This window comes from Pleurodeles waltl, chromosome 4_2 (assembly GCF_031143425.1).
Source record: "Pleurodeles waltl isolate 20211129_DDA chromosome 4_2, aPleWal1.hap1.20221129, whole genome shotgun sequence".
Taxonomy (NCBI): Eukaryota; Metazoa; Chordata; class Amphibia; order Caudata; family Salamandridae; genus Pleurodeles; species Pleurodeles waltl.
Window position 1 is genome coordinate 352,002,825 of NC_090443.1, and position 27,006 is coordinate 352,029,830.

Sequence of the window (27,006 nt, forward strand, 5' to 3'; positions counted from 1 at the left end):
GCGAATTTCCTCTACAGAGAGCTGCGCAACACCCACTGCACAGATTTTTGTCTGGATTTCCAACCAGACTTTCCTTTTCTCACTTTCAGGGACCTGTAGTGAGTTCTTCCCAAAGCATTTGTCATGGTTCCTAACAACCTCCTCAGTGAGTACCTCCAGTTCCTGCTCACTAAATTTGAGCTTGTCTCCCATGTCCTTCACCTTCCCATCAGTGGCCATGTTGCAATTTGGTCCTGGCTGGATCACAAGGCTGGCTCCCTGGTGCTGGGCTGAGTCTCCTTGCCTGCTCCTGTGGGTGTGGCACCCGGAAACAGCATGGGCAGACTCACTTCCTGGTTGTGATGTCATCAGGCTGTAAATATTAGCATAATGTACAAATAAGTTAATATACATCTTTATTTAAGGAAACCGTAACTTGTCCATGCTGTCTGTCGGCTTAGCCATTGTCATGGAATTCATGAAGGACAGCATGGAGAGTCAAATGTTCTATATTTTTCTGCTTTAAAAATAAAAACAAACATGTTGTTTTCTGTCTGTATTTATCTGTAAGGAATCAGTGAAAACAGAAAATTGGGAACCCTAGTTATAAGTGATGTCATAGATCATGTCATGAGTGATGTAACAAGTGGGGTAATTAGCAGTGCATTACTAGGGTGCAAGTTAAAGTTACTTTTGGCCACAAGTTATTGTTACTTGGGATAACTATAACTGTTGAATTTCAGAGGTTTTAAAATGGTAAGCTTTAAGTGACGTTTTCACCTAACTATAATGTCCCTTTTATCTATGTTTTTTTCTGTGAATTTCTAAGGCTTTTTATGCAAAGTAAGATAATGTACTATAACGTCACTTTAACTTTGTGTTTTTACAGTGAATTTCTAGTTTTCTTGTGTAATGTATAGTAATATTTTATTACCATATGTAACACCAGCCCCACATGACATGGGGCTGGCTGCGGGGCCTGGCCTGTGGTCATGCCCTGCATTCAACTCCTCATCAGCAGGCAACCACATGCTATGCATGGCCTTTGGTCATACCTGGCTTGGGACTGGTCACAGGGCCTGTGGCCACTTTGTCGCCAGCAGCCAACCCCACGCTGGGCACTGCCTTTGGACTTGCACAGCATGGAGTTGGCCTCAGGCCAAGCCCTCCGGGCAGCTTCCACTGGAAGCCAGCCCCCGAGACATGCACAGCAGGATGTTGGGCGCAGGGCCTGGGTGTCATCTTAAGTAAAGCAGGCCTACTGACTTTGTCGAAGGGTCAGAACACCTAAGTATAAAGAGTGGGTCTATTAGCTTCATGAAGGGGTCAGGATATCAACAGATGTAAAGGACATGTATTATTGTCTTTGTCGAGAAATGACCAATAAGTATAATGAAATGTACATTTTATAAATTCACACTGTACAATGTTTAGATAAAGTAATTGTCATGAAAATGTAATAAAGTTTTAGTTAAAAAAAGCAACAACATGTCTTTCAGTTGTTTTTTTAACAGTTTTCAAGCTGCAAAGTGCAGTTGCAGGACCCATCATAAGGGGGTTCTGCACTCTAGCTGAAGAGCATAGAGCTCGAACTAGGAGTGCTTTACAACATTGTAAGCTCTCTTGGGGTCATGGATTTAATGACCCAGGAGATTTTTTTAATGTTGATGGGGTCTGCTGCACTCCACATTAAAATGTATGCTTTGCTTTGTCCCTGCGCCTTTATCACCAAGCAGTGAAAAATAAATGAGCTGCTCCTGCTGCTCATTTCTTCCAGGGCCAGGGACCAAGCAGCTCCTCTGGCTCCCTGCAGGTGGCCTGATGAGCTAATCAGCCGGTAATGTTTCCTTTTTTATTTGAAAGTGGGGCTGGTGCAATGCCTATTTAAGGCACTTACCAGCATTAGTCACATTGAGGGCTGCGAGGGGAGCCCCAAAGACCCTCAGTACCCCGGTCCCCCTGCTTTTACCCACACCCATCCTGGATGCAGCAGGAGCCAGCATTGCTCTTGGGAGCAGCTTTTCTTCTTCTTCCGCCAGGTGGGATCAGTTCTGGGTTTTTCAGCACAGGCTTGGACAGGGAAAATCCAAAATAAGTAATACACTGTTCCAACCATGTAAAACAGAAAGTAGTGACCGGGGTCCTAAATTCTAGGAGCAAGAGGCCTCACACACCCATAGGGTGTCATGCTTCATCATAGGCACTGCTCCTCGTCAGACCGGCGCTGCAATGTCTGACGGGCACCACCCCGTGAGGGGGGGGCTCTTTGCCGGAGATCTTTTTATGTGGTGGTGCCGTGACCCCAAAGGTAATTGAAGTGTCAACGGAGATCAAAAAAGAATGTGATTTAAAATTGACTACCAAAACCGCCATTGGACAGGGAAAAGACAATGTCCCGGGATCAGGGGTCCCTGGGACACCATACTCGAGCTGGCCCTGGTGTCCCAGAGGTCATATAATGGCATATGGAGGAGGGCCATGCACCTCCTCCCCATTTTCAAAGTTCCAGAACACTTTCTGGTCCAAGATCCAGCTTTGTGCTGAATTTAGTATAATTTTGTTCAGCTGGTTGGGGTGCGGCTGTGCAACACACAAAGAGATGATAGGCGGAGTGCTGAAAATTTACAAACACTCACCCTGAGTCACAGATCTGGGTTTAGTCCATCATTATTTTGCTCGTCATCCCAGTTTGGACCCAGCCATGTGCAAATCAGTCTTGAACTTGCTCCCCATGGGAACAGTCCAGCTCGAACTGCCAAGTGCAAATAAACACACATACCCAAATGTATATTGAAGGGCATCATCTGCATGGCCTTTTGTCCACATTTATAATGTGGTACATATTTTATGCTTACAAATATCAGTAATTAAACTTATATATGCACTTGATACTTATTGTAGATATTGGTAGCATGTGTAACTCTCTCTATAGGCACCTATCTGTACATAAAAGTAAGCAGTTTTGACATGGTCTGCCATACACATGTAGCCTGTGGTGCAATATAGAATTGTCCCCTTATAAAATGTATCTGCTTATGACTGGAGGCTTAGCTCACAGTACAGTAATGTATAGTTGCATAACTACAGCTCTTATCTTTACCACGAGGGGAGTAGTTTGTCATTTCTAAGTTTACTGTTGTGGTACATAACTGGTTTGTAAGTATAGTTATCATGTGGGAAGAGGCAACTTTTGACTAATCTGCTTAGTCAAAGATGATTGTCTGTGAATCTTATGTAAGAGTATGGAATTCCACAGATTGGCTGCTTTAACAGAGAAAGATGTTTCTACCCGTGCTTTTTTCTTGTATGTAGGAGTTATGCAGAGGAGGGCCAATATTGAGTAGGTTCATTTGTTGCATGCATTTGTTTACTTTCTTCTTGATAAAGAATGGTCCTTTACCATGTATTGTTATGTGTGGGTGTGATACAAAGCAGCCTGAAGGAGGATCTTCTGGAAACTGGTAACCAGTGTAGCACCCTTAATGTGGGAGAGATGTGTGCTTGTGGATTTACATGAAAGAAGAGTTTAGCAGCAGTGTTACAAATTCTTTGTAGTATTCTCATAGCCGACAAAGTTGAGCCATGATACAGACCATTAGCGTAGTCCAATTTTGATAGGACAAGAGAGATGGTAGCTTGAACCTTGTGTGGGATACCTAGGTGTGGACAGATGCATTGCAGTGTTTACATTGTGAGAAAGCTTGTTTTGGCTACCTTATCCACTTGTGGATTCATTGATAGTTATGCATCCATGGTACATCCAGGGTTTTTTACCTCCTTAGATATTTTTGGTGGTGGACCAAGATCATCAGCCCAGGCACAGATAGGATTGTAAGGTTTCGAGTCCCCACGATCTTGGAGCATTTAATTTGAGGGGGCCCCATGCCATCCATTGGTTAACAGCCCAGAGGCAATTGAAGAGTTTTTATGTTTTAATACTTTTTGGGCTCTCCATTTTCAGAAGTATCTGCGTGTCATCTAAGTAGTTATAGCAGGTAATGCCAAACCCTGTGGTCAGAACTGGCGGTGATTTCAGGTAGATGTTGAAAAGCATGGGCAAGACGATTGAGCCTTGAGGGACTCCTGCTTTAGTGTTGTATGGTTTGGAAGAGAAAGGGGGTTATGAATAATGTTTGTTTGGTAGTGTAAGTAGAAGGTGAGCTAAATGAGATCAATGCCCTGTATTCCGGCTTCCTCAAGTCTTTGGATGAATGTATAATGATCCACTGCATAAAAGCTGTTGAAAGGTCCAAGAGAAGAAAGGAAACAACATTGTTCTGGTCCACTGTGTTTATAAGGTAATCTCAGGTAGAGATTAGGGCCGATTCAGTGCCTCTTCCTGGATGAAACCCAGTTTGGGAGTCGGAAAGTATTGAACTGTCTAGAATGAATTGTGATATCAGGGAGAAAGCTGCTCTTTCTATGAGTTTGCCCAGGAATGGTCTGTTTGTTATAGTTCTGTAGTTGGTGGGGTCTTGATTGTCTACGTAGGTTTTTTTAAAAAAATAGGGTGTATGTATGCCTTTTGTAAGTCTTCTGGGAAAACTCCTGTTGCTTTCAGTGACCTGTCAAGTCAACACTGTCTCATCAGCCTGCTTCCAAATGCTGCGTCTCCTTCGGAAGTTCTTCAAGTGGATCCACACCGAGACTAGAAGGACGGTCGCCCACGCTCTGGTAAGCAGCAAATTGGACTACAGCAATGCACTCTATGCCGGCATCACAAAGAAGCTGCAAGGAAGAGAATCCAGAATGCAGCAGCCAGACACCCTGCCACAGCCTCATCTCTACCCACTGCAGAGACCTCCACTGTCTCCCGATCAACAAACGCATCAGCTTCAAGCTACTGACTTCCACCTACAAGGCACTTCACAACATCAGACCAGACTACCTCAACCACCACCTGACCTTCTACACCCCTCCAGGCAACTCCGATCCTCCCAACTGTCCGCCATCCCCAGAATCAGGAAAAGCACAGCGGAAGGCAGATCCTTCCTCTACCTCGCAGCCCGGACATGGAATACTCTGCCACTCAACCTCAGACAGACTGCATCACTGAAGCAATTCAGGAAGGAGCTCAAGACCTGGTTATTCAAGTGATCAGCATGCCCACAACAGCTCCTTGAGACTCCACGCGTGATAAGCCACACTCTACAAGTACTAATTGATTCATGGTTAAGGAGTTGTTGACAAGTGTTCTTACTGGTATGGAAGCTCAAGTTGATAGTAGGATGTTGTAGAAGATTGAGGCGCACAAGAGTCAGAGTAGCACCCAAATGGTTTATTTGGTTTGACATAGTCCCAAGATTTAGTTGGTGATAGTTCTTTGAAGGAGCGTAGTTGCAGTGTTTACCTTCGGCTGGAGGGAATTGTCGAAAACGTTTTGGGGGTATTTTTTGTTGTTGTTTAAGTAGCTATCCAATGTTTTTGTTTGAATTTATAATGGTTATTCAGTTTGTCTAAAAAATCTTGAGAACTGGAATTTGAAGCTTTTATGCATTTCTGTTTCCAGAATTTGGTGAGTAATATACAGAATTCTTTATTGGCACACCTTAAATTGTGGATTCAGTTGAATAGTATAGTTTTGTCTTCTTTTTCTGATTGCTGACTTGCATATTCTGTTGTATTTGTGTAGGGATATCTTGTCTTCAGTGTTGTTTATTTTGAACCAGTTGCTTTGAAGCTTAGCATTTTGTTGTTTGATTTTTTTTAATTCTGCATTTATATAAGGAGGCGGTTACCTTTTGTTATGTTTCCATGTCTTCAGCGGAATTAGAAAATCTAAAGCTCTTTCTTGAGCCATCCGTAGAGTGTTTGTATAGAATTGATGGTGACTTGATATGTGTTGGAGGTAAGCATATTTTTTAGTACCTCCAGATTCAGCTTATTCCGCGGTCCGTATGTGGTTAAAGGAAGGTAGTATTAGTTGTAGTGGGTTTTGGTGTCTTGTGGTTAACATAATAAGGGAGTGGTCTGACCACATGACATGGTGTTAACTGTTGGGAGAGCGAGGGAGTCCCTGAGTCATAAAAAGGCTGCCAAAACATCTTTGTGATGATGTGGCAGCCAATCAGATCCACAAATCCTCTGCAGATTTAAATATACATATACATATATTTTAAACCTTATTGTCTCATAAAATACTGAACAAAGATGCACCAAATCACAACCAACACACTTTCTGGGTAAAGATCCATCTTTCTGGCAAAGTTGGTGGAATTCTGTTCAGCCATTTTGGATGTAGCAGTGTCAAATTTTCCCTTGGGAAATGACATCTTATGACCACCCCTTTTTCTCAGCCTCCGCTTCACAAACACCCTGAAACTTTCCAGGGAGGCACTGAGGTGGATGAGACGTTCTTTGGAAAGTTTTGTGAAGATTTGTCAAACGGCGCTAAAGTTATAAGTAAACCAAAGGCTAAAGGACGATTGTAGTTAGGTTATATCAAGTAACTATAACTCGTACTCCAAAGTAACTATAACTTGCATCCCCGTCATACAGTGTTATCAATGATGTAATTTCAGATTTTTAAGTGATTTTATCAATGATGTTGTGAGTGATGTAATATGGGAGGTAATTAGTATTGCGAGTTATAGTTACTTTCCAGCGCTAGGTGTATAGGAGGACACCCAAGGCCCCTGCGGCCTTGGCAGCTCTCCACTCAGCACCCATACTAGGTGCATGTGGGAGCTGGTAACAGTAAATGTGCTCATACCAGGTGGGAGCTTAATTTCTGCTCCATCTTCAGGCACACAATAACTGTTTATGTCCTGCCCATGCAGGGGTCTTGTTTTTTGCACCTGTTCAAGGTGGAAACATTATTCATTGTCAATTTCCTGTGGGATGGTGTATCCAGGGCCTATAGGTATCTCAGAGAGGGGGCTGCAAACAGACACCACTCCCCAATTTATTTAATGAAAAAATGCATATATATGGTAAGGCTCCAGGGATGCGGTCCCTGGGACAAATAAGTGTCTTGGGTTGGAGGCATGCATGTCTCCTTCTTGTATATTTATTAAAAATGAAATGCAGCAATCTCCCCCAGGCCCTGGCCCACCCAGGGGGGGTTCTTATTGGAGCCATTTAACAAATCTTCATAGAACTTTTAAAAAAACAGGTTAATCCAATACAGCTCCTTCCTGGAAAGTTTTGGGATGATCAGTTGAGTGGGGCAGAGAAAGAAGGTATCTGAAAAACACATTTTACCCATGCATTTTGTGTTGTGAAAAATTTAGAAAGCTACATCAAAACAGCTGAACAGAATTACAACAAAGATGGCAGAAAGTCCCTGAGTCCTAGAAAAAAAACCATTTAGATGGGCAGGGGTATCTGCCCCTAGGCCTCATGCAGGAGGAGGTGGCTGGCTAAATTTATTGTTTTTATGGTACTGTGTTACTAAAACAAATGTAAAAAAGAGGTGGGCTGCCTCTTTCTACTGGACCTACATTTTTTAAAATTTAAGATGGGAGGGGAGCTTGTATCGCCCCTCTGCCCCAGGCCAGGTTCTGGCCCTGGGTACCCCATCCTCAGGGCTGAGAAGATTGAGAAGCATGATTGCTCCCACCTATGGCAGAACCATAAAGGCTCCTGCAGTGCGGGATCAGAAATTTCCTTCCTTGCTCAATAGAGCAAGGGCAGGGAACATTGCATTGCTCCTTCCATAGGAGCAGAAATTTAGGCTGCACCCTTAGAGTGGAAAAGTCACTGTTGCCGACTCCTGCTGGCACTCAGGATGGGTGCTGGCTGGGAAGCCGCTGGGGCCTCTGGGGCCTTGATTCTCCCCCTACATCCCCCAATGGGAGGCTATGTTATGTGCACCTGGGTGGGATCAGGGCACCCACCGAAAAAACATCGCTGGCACTTAAAATTAAAGAATGAGTTGAGAGGCTGCAAAACACAATAATAAATGAGCAGCCAGAGTCACGTTGCTCATTTATTATTCATTGCTCCTGAAGAGAAGCATCCTTTAATGCCCTTTATGGGCTAATGTGCATATTGTTTTGTGCTTTGTGGTGCGAGGACAGGGGCACCACCTACATGTTTTCGGAGCATTGCATATTTTAAAGTAACCATATATTTCTTGGAACCCACAGAACATGACCCCAGATGCTGTTTGTAAGCAGTTCTAGAACTGGAGCTTTTGGTATTCATTTGGGAGTTGCAGGGACCCCTTGTGGTTGGTTTTTATAGCTGTATTATGTGGCCTGATGAGTGTAAATGAAAGACTCTGACATGTTTAATGTTGTGTGGTATGCAAATGCTTTATTTAAAGGTTTATTAGCACATATTGCAGTGTGTGTTACTAATAATAAATATCATTGAATATGGTTTTGATTTTGTTAGTTTTAATATTTAATCATACCGTCATTACTGTTTTACTAAGGTTGTAATTTCTTGGCACAGCCAATAGACTTATTTTTATATATTGATGTGTTGACCCTTGACAAAGCCAATATGCTTGCCTTGTATATTGATGTAATGACACCTTGAAAAAGCCATTAGACCTGTCTTTAATTATTGATGTGGTCAGCCCTTCACAAAGCCAATAGGCCTGCCTTTTATATATTGATTTGGTGACCCCTTCAAAATTCAGTAAACAGGCCTTATTTAAAATGATACCCCTTTATATTCTGATGAGTTCTCACATTGGTTGGCCATGCTGAGGGGCAATGGCCCCTCCTGGTGGGGTTAGGTCTAGGGCCTGACAGTTGAAGGCAAGTGGAGTTATAGTTAGGTATCGTAGTAAGTTCATACTTTGGATAAAAAAAAACTAGTAATTCACTGAAAAAACTAAGATTATAGTGATGTTATAGTTAAGTCCAGTAATATTATTTACTTTACATTAAACAAACCTTAGAACCTGCTCCCCATCATGCACTGCTTATGACCTCACATATTACATCACTCATGACATGTACAATAACATCACTGATGATATCTCAGATAACATAATCCAATGAGTGTAACAGTTTACTAAACATTTCTGACACTGAAAGGTATTTAATAAGTCTCCTAATAATGTACAGATGTGAAGCTGTTCACTTAATAATTAGTGATAAATTAGATATTTAGTAGGCACTTTTTATGAAGGTAAAAAATAATCAAACACAATTTTTTAATGGTATTCAAGGTTTAATACGTTGCTGATTTCATTAATGTCTACAGAGCCATTACTTTTCTAATGAACCTCATCACCAGTCAAAAAAGAGCATAATATATACTGGGCCCAGATTTATGGGGATTTGACGCAGGGCAGCACAGCAAGTCACTTAGCTGTGCTGCCCTGCGTCAAAGTGAAAGGGTAGGTATATGTCTTATCTGTGGCATACGGCACATCCCTGTCCTTTCCCCTGTACTGGTGCTGTTCCGGAAGCCTAGCGCCAACATAGGCACCATGGTGCAATGATGTCTGCGCTGCATGCAGGATTGTTTTTATGCAGGAAGGGGCACCTTCTTGCACAAAAACAATCCTGGGAGGCCTTTTCCTCTTTCTATATGTGCTGCAGAATGAATCAACACTCAAGCTCTAGTCTCCAGCTGGCAGAACTACGGCAACACACTCTATGTAGGAATCACCTTGCACCTCCTAAGAGGCCAATCAGAATTCAGCGGCCAGACTCATCCTCGACCTCCCCAAACAGACCTCACCACCTCAAGAAGTTCCACTGGCTCCCCGTTCAGAAGAGATGTCAATTTAAGATGCTGATCCACACCTAGGAGGCCCTTCACAATCAAGGACCAGCATACATCAAGCTCCTCCTGAACTTCCACCAACACTCCAGGCACCTGCGCTCTGCTTCCCTCTCCCTCCTTCCCCGCATCCACAATGCAACAGGGGATGACCTCCCCCTTCATGTACAGACCTCATCCTCTCTTCTAGAATTGAGAAAAGAGCTCAAGACTTGGCTGTTCAAGTGAATCCCATAGCAGCTATGTTTTCAACTCCTGAATACTCTTGTGGGTGATGAGCTGCACTCTATAAACCATGTTTGATTGTTTGAGAAACTAAATCATCATCTCAGTGAGCACCCAAGTTAATGAAGCATAAGTAGCCGGTATTTAAAGTTAATATACAAAATAAATAGGAGAAAAATAACACTTTAAACCAGGTTTGTCTCTGAAGAGAAAGTAACCATTTAAATAGAACGTGAATAATGTGACGGGCTTTGTGCAGTTACTTGACGCAAAAGTAGCCAGTGGGTAAAGTGTTCTCACCCATTTCCTCAAGCTTATGCTGTTGGTGATGGGAGCCAATGACAATTTAAAAGACCAATAAATGTAACCCTCTGACCAAAAGCCCCTCTAAGTATCTATATTATGTATAATGTATTCGGATAAACAATTGTCTAGTGAGATAGCTAAAGATGTTTCAAAGAGCAGACCTATAAAGGCCAAATGGGTGCTCTTTCATCACAAAGCACGTGTGTGCTTTTGTTGTGACACATACTTGTGCATGTACCAGGATGCATACAAGCACATGCACCACATCACATGCACATGCATGTGTGCACAAATGGCGGCCTTATTGGAATTGTAAGAAATACCATTCCAAATTGGTCATTGTGTGCGCTCATACATTCACATTGTGCCATTATTCATCCACACATATATGTTGTGACACATACTTTCTGTTGCACTGGCAGCCATTTTGCCTGTTTTTACTTTACCATTCCAACATGGCGATGGCTTTCTCAGACAAAAAAAAAGTAAAAGTATTAAGTGCTTGTAACGATTGGCCCAATACCAGTTTACAGCTGCCAAACAATTGAAAAAAAGAAATAAAATGAAAATGAAAAAAAAATAACAGGATGGGATTGGTTGCAGAGCACCAGGGAGCAATGAGTAACCAAGCAGTATGAAGAATGGGTAAGCACCTAGAACATAGAGTGGAGTACTTGGGATAAAAAAAAAAAAAAACAATGTAAACATTTTTATATGTTTGTAGACGACTTTTTAATGGTTATCATCAAAATGCTGTGCTCTGACAGGCAAATGGTGAACCTGTCAGCCAATGCCTAAAGCCAGCTGCATCACAGTAGTCAAAGGCTGAACATGACTTTCTAAAAGCCCCTTATTGTCTCTGTATGTATGTTCATGTGTATTTTATGTGATGTGTTTTGTGTGCTGTGTGAGGACATAAAAATAAAGATAACCAAAAACCTGAGTAAAGAGGGACAAGAGCTTTCTGAATCCACTGAATGCATCTTCTCTGCACTATTGATTAGGAATCTAGGAAGAGGGCTACTTGGCAAAGGCCTTCATAAGCAATGCTGTAATGTTTCGGAAACAGATTGCCTTAATTGTGTACCCGGGCAAACAAATTGCACTATTGACAGCTACACCCCTAGCTGTCACCATACAATCTCGACAGCCAAGAACTTCATTTCTTAATGGTCAATAATTAAATCAAAGGTCTGTACAGGTTGATAATAGTTTTATATATATATATATATATATATATATATATATATATATACACACATATACATGTACATACACTTTAAAAAACAAAGGTTACAGGGACATTATAGTTAGGCTCACTTTTTAAATTTACAAAACCATAGAACTTCACCTGTTATAGTTAGAGTTATTTCAAGTAACTATAACTAGCGCCCTATTGTAACTATAACTCGCGCCCCTGCCATGCACAGTTATGTGAGCAATAATTTTACTGCAGATGTTACTGTGACATTATCAATTGTGTTATCAAAGATGTCATCAGTGCTGTAATTTGTGGGGAAATTAGGACTGCATGGTGTGGGCGTGAGTTATAGCTGCTTGAAATAACTAACTATAACAGGTTAATTTATATGGTTTTGTACATTTATAAGCTGAACCTAACTATAATATCCCTATAACCTTTGTTTTTTTTAAGTGAATTTCTATGCTTGTTTTAGTTCTATTTCCTAACACTCCAGATTTGCTCACCTCAAATGACTGCTTTTCTAGCAACGTTTTAAAGCATAGGATTAGGATAGAGCCATCCACACTAAGCTGGAAAGGGACAAAGTCTTCTGCCATTTGTGCAGCAAAACCTTTAATCATAGGATTGGCACAGTGCCATCCTTGCCGAGCTGTTAAATGACAAAAGCCATTAACCATTCCAGGCACAGTATTACACCTCTGGCATGTGTTTCCCTATCATTATAGTTGATCAGAGATGTTTAGAGTTGTCCAGACTTAAGGGAGCACCCAGTATAAGTCAAAACAAAACCATTTAGGGTTACAGTGACACATAAATTATACAAAAAAGAAGAGAGCACTCTGGGTAGTTCCCAAGTTTAGGTGGAAAGTAGCTCCAGTAAGGAGTACCCTGTAACACCAGTGAAACTCTAAATTTGCTCACCTCGTCTGCTTTTCTAGCAATGTGCCATCCACAAAAAGCTAGATAGGGACAAAGTATTTGCCATTTGTACAGCAAAATCATTAAGCATAGGAGTGGCACATTGCCATGCTCGCTAAGCTGTAAAATGTCATACCTCTTTCACCACTCCAGGTACAGTATTACACTTTGGATTGGTAAAATATCATCCAAGCCAGCCACAAATGAGCAAAGACAACCCATGACATGTTTTTCACTATCATTACAGCTTATCAGAGAGATATAGCTTTGTATAAGGCACAAGGGAGCACCCAGAATAAGTCAACCAAAACCCTTTCAGGGTTAGAGTAACGCATAAATTATGCAAAAAAGATGAGAGAACTCCGGGTAGTTCCCAAGTTTAGGTGGAGATCAGCTCCAGTAAGAAGCACTCTGCAACACCAGCAATACTCTAGATTTGCTCACCTCAAATGTCTTCTTTTCAAGCAAAGCTTTAAAGCATAGGATTAGTATAGTGCCATCCACGCTGAACTAGAAAGGGACACAGTATTTTGCCATTTGTACAGCAAAATCTTTAAGTATAGGTTTGACACAGCGCCATCCTTGCCGAGTCAAAACAAACCCTTTCAGGGTTAGAGTGTCACATAAATTATGCAAAAAAGAAGAGAGAACTTTGAGTAGTTCCCAAGTTTAGGTGGTGAGCAGCTCTAGTAAGGAGTGAAGCTTGCCGTATGAGGCTCTTTCAATCCTGCGAGCGTTTCGTGAGACCTGTATGGAAAATGACTGAGACTACCACAAGGTGTTTTACAATCCTGCAAGAGTCTTGTGAGATCCTAGAGGGATAAGTACAAAAAAGGGTCAGGTTATATTAACAAATAGTTAACATTGTCATTACATGGCTCAAGAAATAATGTGATGTGATTGGCTGCAGTCAGACACAGCTAGGATTGTGCTTGGTAGTTTGGAGGGGAAGGAAGTCTCTTTGAGTTGTGTTCAGCAGATATGACTTAGTTTGGAACGGAAAGAGACTGGTGTTTTCAGCTGCATTTAAGAAACAGCTCCAAGTTCAGGTAATTAATAATATACTTAATAAACTTTGTTGAGAAGTTTTAGTAAATGCCCTACTGTTGATAAACTTAGTCCACACCATGTTAACTGAGTGAAAAGGTGTTTTCTGGATATGTACATTTCTCAGTATAGTTTAGAATGTAGAGAGATATTACCAAGGATTGCATGTTTTGTTAAAAATGTAAGGGCTTTATTTAGATCTTGGCAGTATTACTGCAAATCTGCTGCGGCAGTGGACCCAAAAACACCATCCAGTCGACAGTGTTCCACCCCTGTGTATCACAGACTGCCACGACGGAGTGCTCTTCATAGTCATCAGGTCAGCTGGTTCCCACTGATCATATTTAGATGTTAAAGTCCTGCAGGCGGTGTACTGGCGGCGGCTTGCTGACAGAGGGAGCCCCTTCGCTGGACCCAATGGACATCGTACAATGCCAGTGCCAATGGAATAGAGGTAAGTCACACACATACACTGAACCTTATACATATGTGTCCCTCTGCACTACACAACATACCACACACACACAATAATCCATTGCCATTACACCACACAACACGTACATGCCAAAAACACACTTTGCCATACATCAATGACACAACACACACACACATTATTGACACTGCACCCACACACAACACAACCACGACAACTGACACAACTACACACTCAGCTATACAAACAAACTCATACACAAGCACAACTACACACATCACAAAAACGACCACCACACAACACTCACCTGAATGTTGCACACAGCAACACAACATTAACCCAAAAATATACAACAACATCGAACCCATATGCAAGTGTCAGACATAAAGACACAGCCACATCAACCACTCCAGCTCCCTCTGTCTCAACCAGATAATCAAATCGCACACACACACATAGATGCACTGACTCACATACACAACTGGAAGCACAACATCACAGATACAGACCCCCTTGCAATGTGCACACATGGACATAGTTGATGGGTGTGAATGTAACATCACTCTGGTGCCAGCATTCATTTGGCAATGAATTCTTATACCAAAATGACAGTTGTGTATGTGTGCGATATGTGTCATGTACCAGTGTGTCCCCATCCATGTCCTACACAAATGTGGTCCCGACACAAGCATGGCACAGTAATTCAAAAAATTACTGTGACATGTCTATGACTGCATTGGTCACGAGCTCATATGCATTGTCCACACAGCATACACAGCCTATGTGGGTATCCTACCTTTAAGTCTGCGATGGGAGGGGAGTTGTTTTCTCCATGGTTCAGTGGTAGCAGCGATGGAAGGTCATGTCCAGTCGAAAACGGAAGTGGAATGAGGAAAAAGGTAGATTTGTACCCATTGCTCCTCCAAACTGCCAACTCTGGTATGGAGGTCGGACTGCCACAGTTGGCTTGGTGGAAAGGCACATTCAAATCTGCTCAGCGGGAAAGGTGGCTGGAGTTCCACCATCAAGCCCTATTTCCCAATGCTACCTTCGAGATGGCTGGAGATTCTTGACAGAGTCTGCAGGACTTGGGTGCTCTTTCACCTATGGGACCACCAACATCTAAATTGGGCGATTGGAGTACAAAGGCGGCAGACGTGTTTTCCGTCAAAAAAGTGTTCAGCCTGCAATCAGTGTAATTAAAGGAGGCAATATTTCCCAAAATATAAAACAAAGAATCTGGAGTGTGGTAATAAAGGCTCAGTATCTTCATGAACTGTAGTATAGACATAAATCATCCTTATCAGAGGTTTTAATGGCGAGATTGCTTCTTCTAAAGTGAAACACCCTCTCACTGTTAGCAAAGGTGTGTCAAGAGGAATGTGTTACTGTATAAGCCGTCATGGAACCAGCTTTTCCCTTGTATAGAGGTGTTAATAGTTAAAGTTTATGTTATGCAATGTAGGTGTATTCATTTGTTTTGTTACCTTGACCTGTGTTTAGTGTGAGTTTCTCAGGGCACCTAATTTAAGCATGGCAAGTATGAATTATAAAACTCCTGGTTAATATATTGTATTGATCTTGCAAATGTTTGGAGATAGTTCAATCACAGATTTGATGAAATGCTTAAATTTATCTGTTTAAAAAGAAAGTATGGTCTGGTTCAGGCTGTGGACTTTTTTCAGGGGAAAGGAATAACAAGTTAGTGGTATACTAAATGCAAATATGTGACTGTGGGTGAAAAATGTAGTCAGGTTTGAAGAACATAATGATGAATCACTGTTATAATTTATTGACCATTATGTAACTTTTAATTTGTCTTGTGTGGGAGTAAAGTGGAACCCAGATATTGTGAAAAAGAAAACGTCTATAGTACAAAATATATCCAGGAGAAAGAAAAACATGTTCATTTTGAAGAAACCGGAAACAATGACTTTGTGGAAAGTCAGGAACAAACTATTAATTGGAGAAGTGATTATATTTCTATTGCCTAGGGAGGCATTTCTAGTCTTGTACAAGTTTGTCCTATGCAGGTCTACTTGTCTCTGATGAAAAAATGGTCTGCATACATGAGCTTCATAAAAGAGCCTTCTCAAGGTAAGCAGGAATATTTTCTTGTTTGTTCAGGAGTAAGGCCTGACCAGGCATAGAGCCTCCAGGTTGCAAAGATGTCAAAGCACCTGAAGAGCTCTTCTGTTCAGCAACATGGGGTAGCTCTGCTCAATGTAGCCTTTGTGGTTCTTGATACCCCAAAGCTGAATCTTTTTTACAAAGTTTGCATAAGAAAAACTTTGCTGAGACCGTTTTGCCACCTACACTCATATCAAAAAACTGCTAAACCAAAGTTTGTCTGGCAGGCTAGTTTAGCTGAGGTGCTGCACGTGCACCAGGCTGCTCATCAGAATCTGATGAAGACATTCCACCTTTGCAAAAAAGAAAATAATTGCTAAAGGGAAACTGAGCAAGCCAAGGTCTACCCACATCAAAATCCAATACACAACTGATACAAAAAAGATGGAGTCTTTGATGCCACCTCATCACAGTCAGAAGAAAACATTATAAATAAGTGAAGTTCGTTGTTTTGTTTACTTTACAGTTGTTGATGTTAAATATAGTTGTTGTAGTTGTGTAATGTTGTTAAATTATTTTATTGCAATTTTTTTTAATTACTAGTGATTATTTTGCTTACTAATTATTATAGATTTCAATATTACAATAGTATTGCAATGTTGACTAAAACTGGCAGTTCTATTTACAAGGACTGCAGAAGTGCTCCTGCATATATAAGCATCTATGTGGTACAATGCACATCTTTTATGCTATAGAGACTTTTTAATGGAGAAGCCAATTATTTGAATACTCAACTATGGTTAACTGTCATGCAACAGTGAGGTCTCAGTTGAGAGATCACTCCTTGTCTCAACTGTAGTATAGACCTCTCATAAAAGAGAGAGGTTTTGGCACACTGGCCAGTGCATCCTCTTACTCTACTATGCGCTGCTATCAGCTGGTGGAGATGTGATAGTGGAGAAGGCAGCTCTTTTGCACATATTATTATAAATGCTTGTGACTCTGGAGAGAAGGTTCAGTGGAGAGGTCTGTCTCTGTGTACACCTTACAACACATGCCTGTTTTCATAAGGAGATGTTTGACGGAGAGGTGAGTGTGTTCTCACATTTGACTATCCACACCAGTTAACCAAGAGACTCTCCCCTCAGGAGAGAGGATACTCCATTTCTATACTGTAATGTGCACATTCCTCACCACGAAGAAATGTATGAGCGGCAAGAGCAGTCTCTACGTAAGTTTACTTTGCACATGTGTTACTCTGGGGTGAGGTCTGAGCTTACAGGGCATTCTATCTTCATACCCAAAGCTCTATGGTTGTTATCCAAGACAGACTGCTCAGTATAGAGGCAATTTCCTCCCCACACTCCACTTGCACATCTGCCATACAGGAGAGAATTGTGATCGTAGAGTTAAGTCCCTTTTCACACCCTAATTTGCACACCCATCTTCCTAGAAACAAGTCACAGGAGAGGGGTCAATGTCCCACCACATTCTACTCTGCACGCTTATCATACAGGAGGGTTGTGTCGGCATAAAGGGCAGTTCCTTACCACAGCCTTCTGTGCATACCTGTCAGCATGGGAAGTGGTATGAGCAGAAAGATCCTTTTTTTCTAAAATTCTAGTAAAGACACATGTCACCTTAGGGAGATATGTTAGCGGACAGGCCACTGCCTTTCCAGGCACTACTGCATATCTCTACGGAGAGATCTCAGTAGAGAGAACACTCCTTGCCCACACCATACTGTACACCCAAGTTGCCCTGGAGATAGGTTTTAGCAGACAGGGTAATGCTTCCGTACACACTACTACATATGTCTGCCATCCTGAGAGTTGTCAGTGGACAGGCTAATCCCTTTCCATACCCTAATATACATGGTTATGTCCTGGGGAGAGGTGTTAGTGGAGAGGCTAGTACCTCTCAAACTTGCTATGCAATAGAGAGGGCTCACATGTGAGGTGAGTACTTTCCACCCCTACTATGCTTAATGGTCCACCTGGGGAAAGGTGTGAGTGGAAAGGTAGTCTCCTTTTAATCCCTACTCCACACACTGGTCACCTTGGTGCAAGGTGTCAGTGGAGAGGTGAGTTCTTCTGCATATCCTATTATACACAGTTATTACCCTGGGGAGAGGTGTCAGTGAAGGACCTAGTCTGTCTTTACACCCTATCATGCACTCCTGTCATACAGTAGAATGGTCTTAGTGGAGAGGACACTTTCTCTATATAACCTACTAGTGGTGTCAGTGGAGTGGCTACTAGTGCGGACTATGACAGGAGGTGTGAACAGTGAAGACACTGTCTTTTTACATCCTACTGTGCACACCTGATCTCTTGGGAAATGGTCTCAATAGAGAGGTGTCTCATTTACCATGCTTTAATATGTATTCTTCCTCACACTCATTATGCACACTTTTCACTTTAAGGAGAGATCTCAGTGGAGAAAGACATCCCTCTCCACATGGTAATGTGCATACTTGTCTCAATGGGAGAGGTTTCAGTTAGAGACCAGTCTCTTGGCATATTCAAGTATGGAAACCTATCACCCAAGTCAGAGTTCTTAGCACAGAGGTAATTTCATCCCTACACCTTACTTCTAGATCTGTGACTCTGGGGTGAGCAATGAGTGGAGATGTGAGCCCCACCTGACACTCTAACTTAGAACGGTCAATACCTTGTCACACCCACCATGAAATAGAAAGGCCTCAGCTGTGAGCTCAATCTCTCCCTATACCCTAATATGCATACTCTTCTCCCTGGGGAGAGGTGTCAGGGAAGGGGAAGTCTCTGTTTGCACCTGACTATGGAACTTGGTCACCTTGATGTACGGGGTCAGTGGAGAGGTGCTAGTGAAGAACTCAGTCTCTCATCACACCCTACTATGTACTCCTGCCATATTGTGAAAAGGTCTCTGTTTAGGAGACCACTTTCTCCCCACACCCTACAGGTGGAGACTATAAGCCTTAAGTACTGTAATGAAAGAAAGTGTAAATTCTTCCCCAACAAATGTTTCCGATCTCACGAGACTCTCACAGGACAATAAAACGTAGGGTGGTAGAGAAAATCTGTCTCAATAGAGAGTTTTCGGTGCAAAGATGTGTTTGCACACACTAGTACACACACCCTATAATGCACAGCTGTTATGCATGAAATATAGGTTGAATGTTTGAGCTTGTGAGACTCTCTTGAGAGTGGGACACATATACAAATGGAGGCAGACATTTGGGTGCTCCCACTGTCATGAGAAGTGTGTAGTGTTCAGTTACGCACACAACTGGATACATTCCTTGATGTTATTAAGGAAGATCCTGTTCCCTTTTGCAGTGAGGTGCACTTCATCTCGGCTATAGACACCTGGCATATCAAACCAGATACTTTTGTGATATATAGAGCTCATGCTATGATCACAAAGAAATGCATATATTTTTTTATAATCATGCATCTGGAATCTCTCAATCGTAGGACAAAACTCTTTTGACCATTGTCATTTTTGCCTTTGACAAATATTAGGATTGACAAAGTATGTGTGATGAAAGAGTGACATCAGTTGTGAAAATCTCACCTCCATTTGGATTTTAACCCCTGTGATTGCACCTAGGTAATTTATACCATAGTGCACTATCATGAGGACAGGATGTTCAGTATCTAAAATCATCTCAACGATTGGTAACAATTGATGCAATTTCATACTTCTATCCAATCCAAGTTATACCCAAGCTTGAGTATGGAGATCTCAGTCACAGAAGGAGTGCTCAGCAGAATGAATAAGCTTCAGGAGCAATACAGAGTTATAAGAGTCAAGAAAAAATGGGAGGATGGCAAAATTATAAAATAATTGGTAGATGTTTGTTAGTTAAAAAAGTAGGGTAGACTGTGACAAACTGCTGTTTGTATGGTGCACAGTTACGTGATCAAAAATATGAGCTTTTCTATTGTGTGGTTTTCAGATTTTGCCACAATCCCACAAGAGTCTTGCAAGAGTCATTTGCAAGCTTTCACAGGTGAAGCTTGCTGGGTGGCCTTATACAATCCTGTGAGACTCTCACGAGAGTCTCATTGAAATTTACCGAATGACCATGCCATGAGGTCTTTGTACGATTCCACAAGTCTTGTGAGCTTGATTGTACAGGGAGAGAAAAGAGTGTGCATTACCACAGTACAAGTGCCATTAAGTGGTTAAAACAACCATTGAGTAATACAAATAAAACACAGGTTGTCAATATCAATTGAGGCATTCACTCTGTATAGAATTGCATTACAAACCTCTGCTTTTACATCAAACTTTACTATTCTCCATCTCTCCTCTGGTAAAATGTAGCAGCACATGGGCTAGTGTTAGTCCGAGTTCTTGCACACACACCCTTTACATTGTTCAGAGATAGCAGTAGAGAGCTTGCTGTTTGTAAAGCCATAAAGACAGGAGGTACTAGTTCTGTAAGGTGTTCTACACAAAACATCATTTTTCTGTGGAGCTATCACTTACAGGAACTGCTGTTACAGGGTAGTTTTTTAAAGCTATGTAAGGCTGTAGGATGTAGTTCTCTAAGTTCTACTGAGCTCATTACCTCTCTGCTAAGGTGTCATTAGAGGGGGTGCTGTTGCAAGGTAGTTTGAGATAGGATTGCTGTTTTATATGACTGTACCATACAGAGTATATACCATGCTGAAAGGGACTAGCAAAGGAACTCATTTTTATCTTAATACTTTTACATACACTGCGATTTTAGTAATGAATGTGTGAGAAGCATATATAAATATCATATGCCTTTTATTTTCTTTGTAGGGCTTTACGACAATTAAAGATGCCAACAACAGACCAGCAAAATAATAGAAATCAGCAGTACGACAAAGAAGTCTTCAAAAATGAAACACAGCAACAGAAAGGAAATGTTGGTAAAAAAAGATTGGAATAAAGTAAGATCACCCAGTATGTGGTACAAACATAGGTGCAGAACGTAAATATTCTTCATTCAGTGGCTGAGGGGAGAAGGACAAGAAATTTAAGGCACACTACCAGATTTGAGTGTGGCTGATCAATGAGCTTTAAATGAATACAAAATATGCATTCTTAAGCTTGATCGTCATTATCTACCAAAAGCCAGCACCATTATGGAAAGATACTGGGCCATATTTATACTTTTTGACGCAAAACTGCGCTAACGCAGTTTTGCGCCAAAACAATTAGCACCGGCTAACGCCATTCTGAAGCGCCATGCGGGCGCCGTATTTATTGAATGGCGTTAGCCGGCGTTAGCCGACCGGCGCTGCCTGGTGTGCGTGAAAAAAAAACACGTACACCAGGCAGCGCCGGCGTAGGGAAAATTGGCGTTTGGGCGTCCTAAAATGGGGCAAGTCAGGCTGAGGCAAAAAAAACTTCTTAACCCGATTTGCGCCATTTTTTTTTGGCGCCCAACCCCCATTAACATGACTCCTGTCTTAGCAAAGACAGGAGTCATGCCCCCTTGCCCAATGGCCATGCCCAGGGGACTTCTGTCCCCTGGGCATGGTCATTGGGCATAGTGGCATGTAGGGGGGCACAAATCAGGCCCCCCTATGCCACAAAAAAAAATACTTACCACAACTTACCTTTTCTTCCCTGGGGTGGGTCCCTCCATCCTTGGGTGTCCTCCTGGGGTGGGCAAGGGTGGCAGGGGGTGTCCCTGGGGGCTTGGGAGGGCACCTCTGGGCTCATTCTGAGCCCACAGGTCCCTTAACGCCTGCCCTGACCCAGGCGCTAAAATCCGGCGCAAATGCGGGTTTTTTAGTCCCGCCCACTCCCGGGCGTCATTTTTGCCCGGGAGTATAAATCCGACGCAATAGCATCGCAGTCATTTTTTTAGAAGGGAACGCCTACCTTGCATATCATTAACGCAAGGAAGGTGTTCAAGCAAAAAAATTACGCTAACTCCATGAACTTTGGCGCTAGACGCGTCTAACGTCAAAGTATAAATATGGAGTTAGTTTAGCGTCGAATTTGCGTCGAAAAAAACGACGCAAATTCGGCGCAAACGGAGTATAAATATGCCCCACTATTTTGGAATGAGAAAACAAGAGACAATGAGTCATTGGAGGACTTTGTAACAAGCCTCAGAAAACTAGCCTCAAGTTGCAAATTGGGTGGTTTGACTGAAGAGAAAATTAGAGACCAATTTGTTTTAAAGTCCTCTATTGATAAGATTAGAGGAAAGCTTTGGTTAAAAGATGAACCACCATTGGAAGAAGTGATTGCAACAGCAAAGCGAGTTGAACATATGGTCAAGTGTGTGAGTGATTTAAGTAAATAGAACAAACTAAGTGTACGTACAGACAAGGTGGAAGAAATAGTATGTCAAGTTAAACACAAACCAAATGCTAATGACACTAAAGGAAAAACTGATTGAATCAAAGGTGGCAACAGATTTTTAAGGTACATGTTTTAGGTGTGGTTGGTTTGGGCATAGGGCAAATGCTCTAATGTGTCTGGCTATTTATGTGTAATTCTTGAGTGAAAAAGGTAATTTTTCAAAGTGTTGCAGGAGTCAAAACAGGAAGGAGCAAAAGCAGGAAGTGAAGGAAATTGTATTTCAAGTTAATGAGTGTAAAAGTCATCATTCAACTGAATGGGTGAACACTGATAATGTAAAAATCGTGATGAGATTAGATTTGTGTTCACATCTTACCATGGTTTCACAAATTATTTATAAAAACACTTCAAAGGGAAGGTAAAAATGTGCAAGATTAATAAGAGACTGACTGAGTATGGTGGATCACAATTAAAATAAGTGGATATTTTCTTTTTTGTTTTTTTAGCCCTTATTTATAGCAAAAGACAGACAGAAGGAGCCACATCATATCCCGGTTTTGGTCAGAACCCTGGCCCACTGACTGACACTAGAAGAGAGAATGCTCTCCATCAGCCTTAGGAGGGGGGTCAGAACAAGTCCACCCCCACCCTCCTTACTGTTTCACCTTAGTGTTTAATCATTGGACTCACACCAAATTGAATCTCAGATGTTAAAACAGATTAAATCTCACTGCACTATTGCCACGAGAAGATTTTTCTATAGAAGGCCATGAAAGGTTCCCACATTCTAAGGCACTTATCCAAACCACTACTCCAATTTAAGTCAGGGATTCTCTTAACTGACAGTAGCTAGTCCATGTGGGTAGGGGTAGGCTCGAGATCCACTTAATGCAGATTTCCCGTCTTGCTATCAGGACCAAATAGAAGAAGAGGTGCGCCAAGGGTCTCTCCAAACTATCGATCGGGGCCCTCATATAACCCAAATACGATCATTGGTAGAGGTAACTCGTCACACCTGTTTATGATAGATAAGATCGTCTTGCCTACATGTTCCCAGAATATAGGGATCCCCAGACATTGCCAACAAAAATGGATATCATCTGCTCCTTCTAGATCACACTTCATGCAGTTGCTCTTCCTCGGAAATTCAATCCTATCGAGCCTCCTGGGTGTCCAGTAAGCCCGATATACAGTAAACAGGTGGTTCCTCCACAAATGAGCAGATTTTACCACTGATCAAAGTATATTCATAGAGGCCTGCCAGAGATGCGGAACGTCTAGATCCGGAAAAACAGGATCCCACATCTCTGTGGGTAATGGGCAAAAGGCATCTTCAGCTTGTACTAAAGCCCAGTACCACTTTGAAACTTTTTTTTAAATCTCTGTGAACCAGCTATTTCCTTTTCCCAATCCATAGATCACCCGGCCACAGATTCTCCTTGTGCCCAACTTTTAATATGCATGTATTTAAACCTAGACAATTTAGTATTGGTTGCATCAGATAGGGATTCCCAAGAGCTTACTGAGCCCCCACTGACTATCTGTCCCCAACACAGAACTCCTCTTTCTATCAGTGGCGCAGCTGGTGCATCCTGAAGACATAGTGGTGTGCCCGGAGAATTCCAAATTGGGCTAGCTCACTGTAATACAGGAGGCCCAGCCTTGATCTTACTGCATACCAAATCCTGCAAGCGTTATTGAGAACTTTTAGTCTAACTTTTTTGTTAAACCTGGGATGGCCAAATTTATAAAGAAACTGTGTGGCCTGATCCTGGAAACTCTCTGTCAATGCCTGGAGTTGAACAGGTACAGATTCCTTGGAGAGTAGTACTCTAATATTTTTCAGCTGGAATGCCCAGAAGTAAAGCTGGAAATCTGAGAATGCAATTACTCCTTCCAGCTTCTTCTTTCTTATTTTTTTCATGCAATCTTGGGATTTTTATAGGACCAGATAAAGCTAACTAATTCCCCCTGTAGATTCCTTAACCAGTCGGTTTTAAGGAATTAGGGAATGGCTTTAAAAATGAAAGTAAATTTGGGCAGTACCACCATTTTTATTAAATTTGTTTTACGTAATATAAAGCTATTAGTGTGACCATTGAGAGAGTAGCTTTTTTGTTCCCCTAAAGAGGTGCGCAAAATTCACCTGGGCCATCTCTGCCAGCTTCTTAACCACTTTTACCCCTAAATAACAAATTTCATTCTTCTCTAATGGGCCATCCTGTGGGCCATTCCAGGTCATTACTTCAAATGTATCCATTTTAACTAGGTAGCCTGAAATTTCCCCAAAACTAGCAATGATTTCAAAGAGTGCCAGAAAGGTACTTTGGGGGGTCTGTGTATAAATCAAAAAGTCATCTGTATAAAGAGCTTCCTTCAGGACCCAGTCATGGTGCTGGAAGGGTATAATCCTGTGGTCTAATCTGATTCTCCTGGCCAAAGTTTCAATATATAAATTAAAAAGAAGATGAGAGAGGGGACAACCCTGTCGTGCCCCCCTTTCAACTTTAAAATGTGAGGATAAGATACCATTAACCAGGACCCAAGCAGAAGGTGCCTTATAAATAGCTTTAATTACTTTGAGAAAATTATCTCCCAAGTTATTATGTTCCATTACTGCCTGCAGAAAGAGCCAGCTTACTCTGTCAAAAGCCTTTGCAGCGTCAATTGTTGATATAGTGAGAGGCCTATTCATGGTTGTTGCAATGTCAATTGAGGAGACTAGATCCTGCGTCAGGTCCCTTAGGTGTTGATGTCTCATAAAATCTTTCTGGTTTTTGTGCACTAAGTCGCTGATCACATCATCCAACCTCCTAGCAAGTATTTGTGAAAAGATTTTATAATCGTTATTAGCAAATAAATGGGTCTATAAGACTCGCATTTCCTAGGATTGTTCTGCGGTTTTAATATTAGGGTTATGATAGCTTCAATCCAGGTGGTCGGAAACGGGGAAGACTCATTAAAAATCGAGTTCATCAAATGAGTCAAAACTGGCACGAGCTCTTCCCTCTGGAGTTTATGCACTTTGGCTGGTATTCGATCTGGAACCGGAGCCTTTCTGTTTTTCAAGCCAGCAATAACCTTATCTACTTCACTAAAGTGGAAACATTGATTAATACTCTGATTTTTATCTGGTCCTAACCTGGAAAGAGTATCTCCTTTCAGCCAATTTTCAATTGCCTCTATTGAAACCACAAAATAATCTCTATATAACTCCGCAAAAAACTTAACAAATTCTCCTGCAATATCTTGATCCTCTGAGGAGATTCTGCCCGTTTCGCCTATCAATATGCCTTTAATGCTATTTCTAACATTGTCAGACCTAGTCTTCCAGGCTAATAACTTGCCGCAGCCTTTGCCATACTCAAAATGCACCAGTTTACTAGCTTCCCATTCACAATTGATTCCAGGAAGACCTCAAGTGAATTTTTAACTTCCTGAATTTGGTGCTGTAAAAGTACATGCGTTGTTGCACTATGGGGAGTAATCCTCTGAGCTTGTAAGATACGAAGTTTAGCCTAGAGAGTCTCTATTGTGGCCTTAGTTCTCTTGGCTCTGAAAGAGCACAACTAATCAATTTTCCACAAATTAAAGCCTCATACGTCTCCCAGACCGTGGAAATCGATGCAGAACCTAAATTAATCTCGAAGAAATCTTAGAGTCCCTTTTCAACTTTAAAACTATCTCTTCTTGCCCCAAGAGAGATCGATCCAAAGTCCATCTGGGACATGCACAAGGGTCAGAAAGAGTTATGACCAGCTGAACGGCTGAATGATCCGAGTGATGACATGGCTGGTGAGAGATTTCCACTAAGTTATTTCGAAGTCTCACATCCATCAGAAAAAAGTCAATTCTAGAAGCGTGGCCATGTTTTTTATTCCAGAAGGTAAACTCCTTGGACTGTCCCATTCTGCTTTGCCAGGGATCAATCAGACCAACATTTTCCATTATATCATGCACGCAGGTTCTCATATTGGTTGTGCTAACAACCGGTCTACGGGTAGACCTATCTAGGCTAGGATTAAGCAAAACATGAAAGTCTCCACCAGCTATTATCAAATTCTGAGCTCTTCCCAGCAGTTGCTCGTATAGGTTCCTTAGTGGGCCTGGGTCATCCACGTTAGGACCATAATAAGACACCAGAGTATATTTGGCCCCTTCTAGCTGAATATTTGCCAGGACCCATCTTCCCCCAGGATCAGCACTGACATCTGTCAGACAACTTCAAGCCTTATTCTTTACAATGATCGTTACCCCTTTCACATTGCAAGATTGATTAGTACAAGCAAAATAAGTAATCCACCTTTGCGTCTTGAGGCTACTCCTCCACTCCTCACATCTTAGATGGGTCTCCTGCAGGAGAATGATTTGACTATCAGATAATCATAAAAACTCAAGAATTCTCCTTCTTCTGCCACTTACTCTAAGACGGTTCACATTCCAGGAGAGGATTTTAAGTTTAAATATGGCGCCGGCCCGTCACCATATTCTTATCCAGTTAGCTATCTCTTGTCTAACCCCAAAAGCTGTGCAACCGTGTGAGAACTCATTTTTTTCATTTTTCCCCCATCTGCTCCCCACCCAGTGTGACATTAGCCAGATCATTGTAAAACGTGACACACTACCCTTTCCCAAACCCTCCCTGGGGAAACCTCCTCAAAACCAAAATAGGTGGTTCATACTACCCTTAGGCCCCAGCCCTCTGCCGCCTGCTAACTCTGCCCTTTTATCTGTTCGATCAAAACCTTGGCTTCTTGGGGATCTCAGAAATTATGCATTTTATTTTTACACATTACCCTCAGGGTGGCGGGGAACCTCAGCTGTGGAGTGCCACCCGGCATCCTAAATTCCTGCA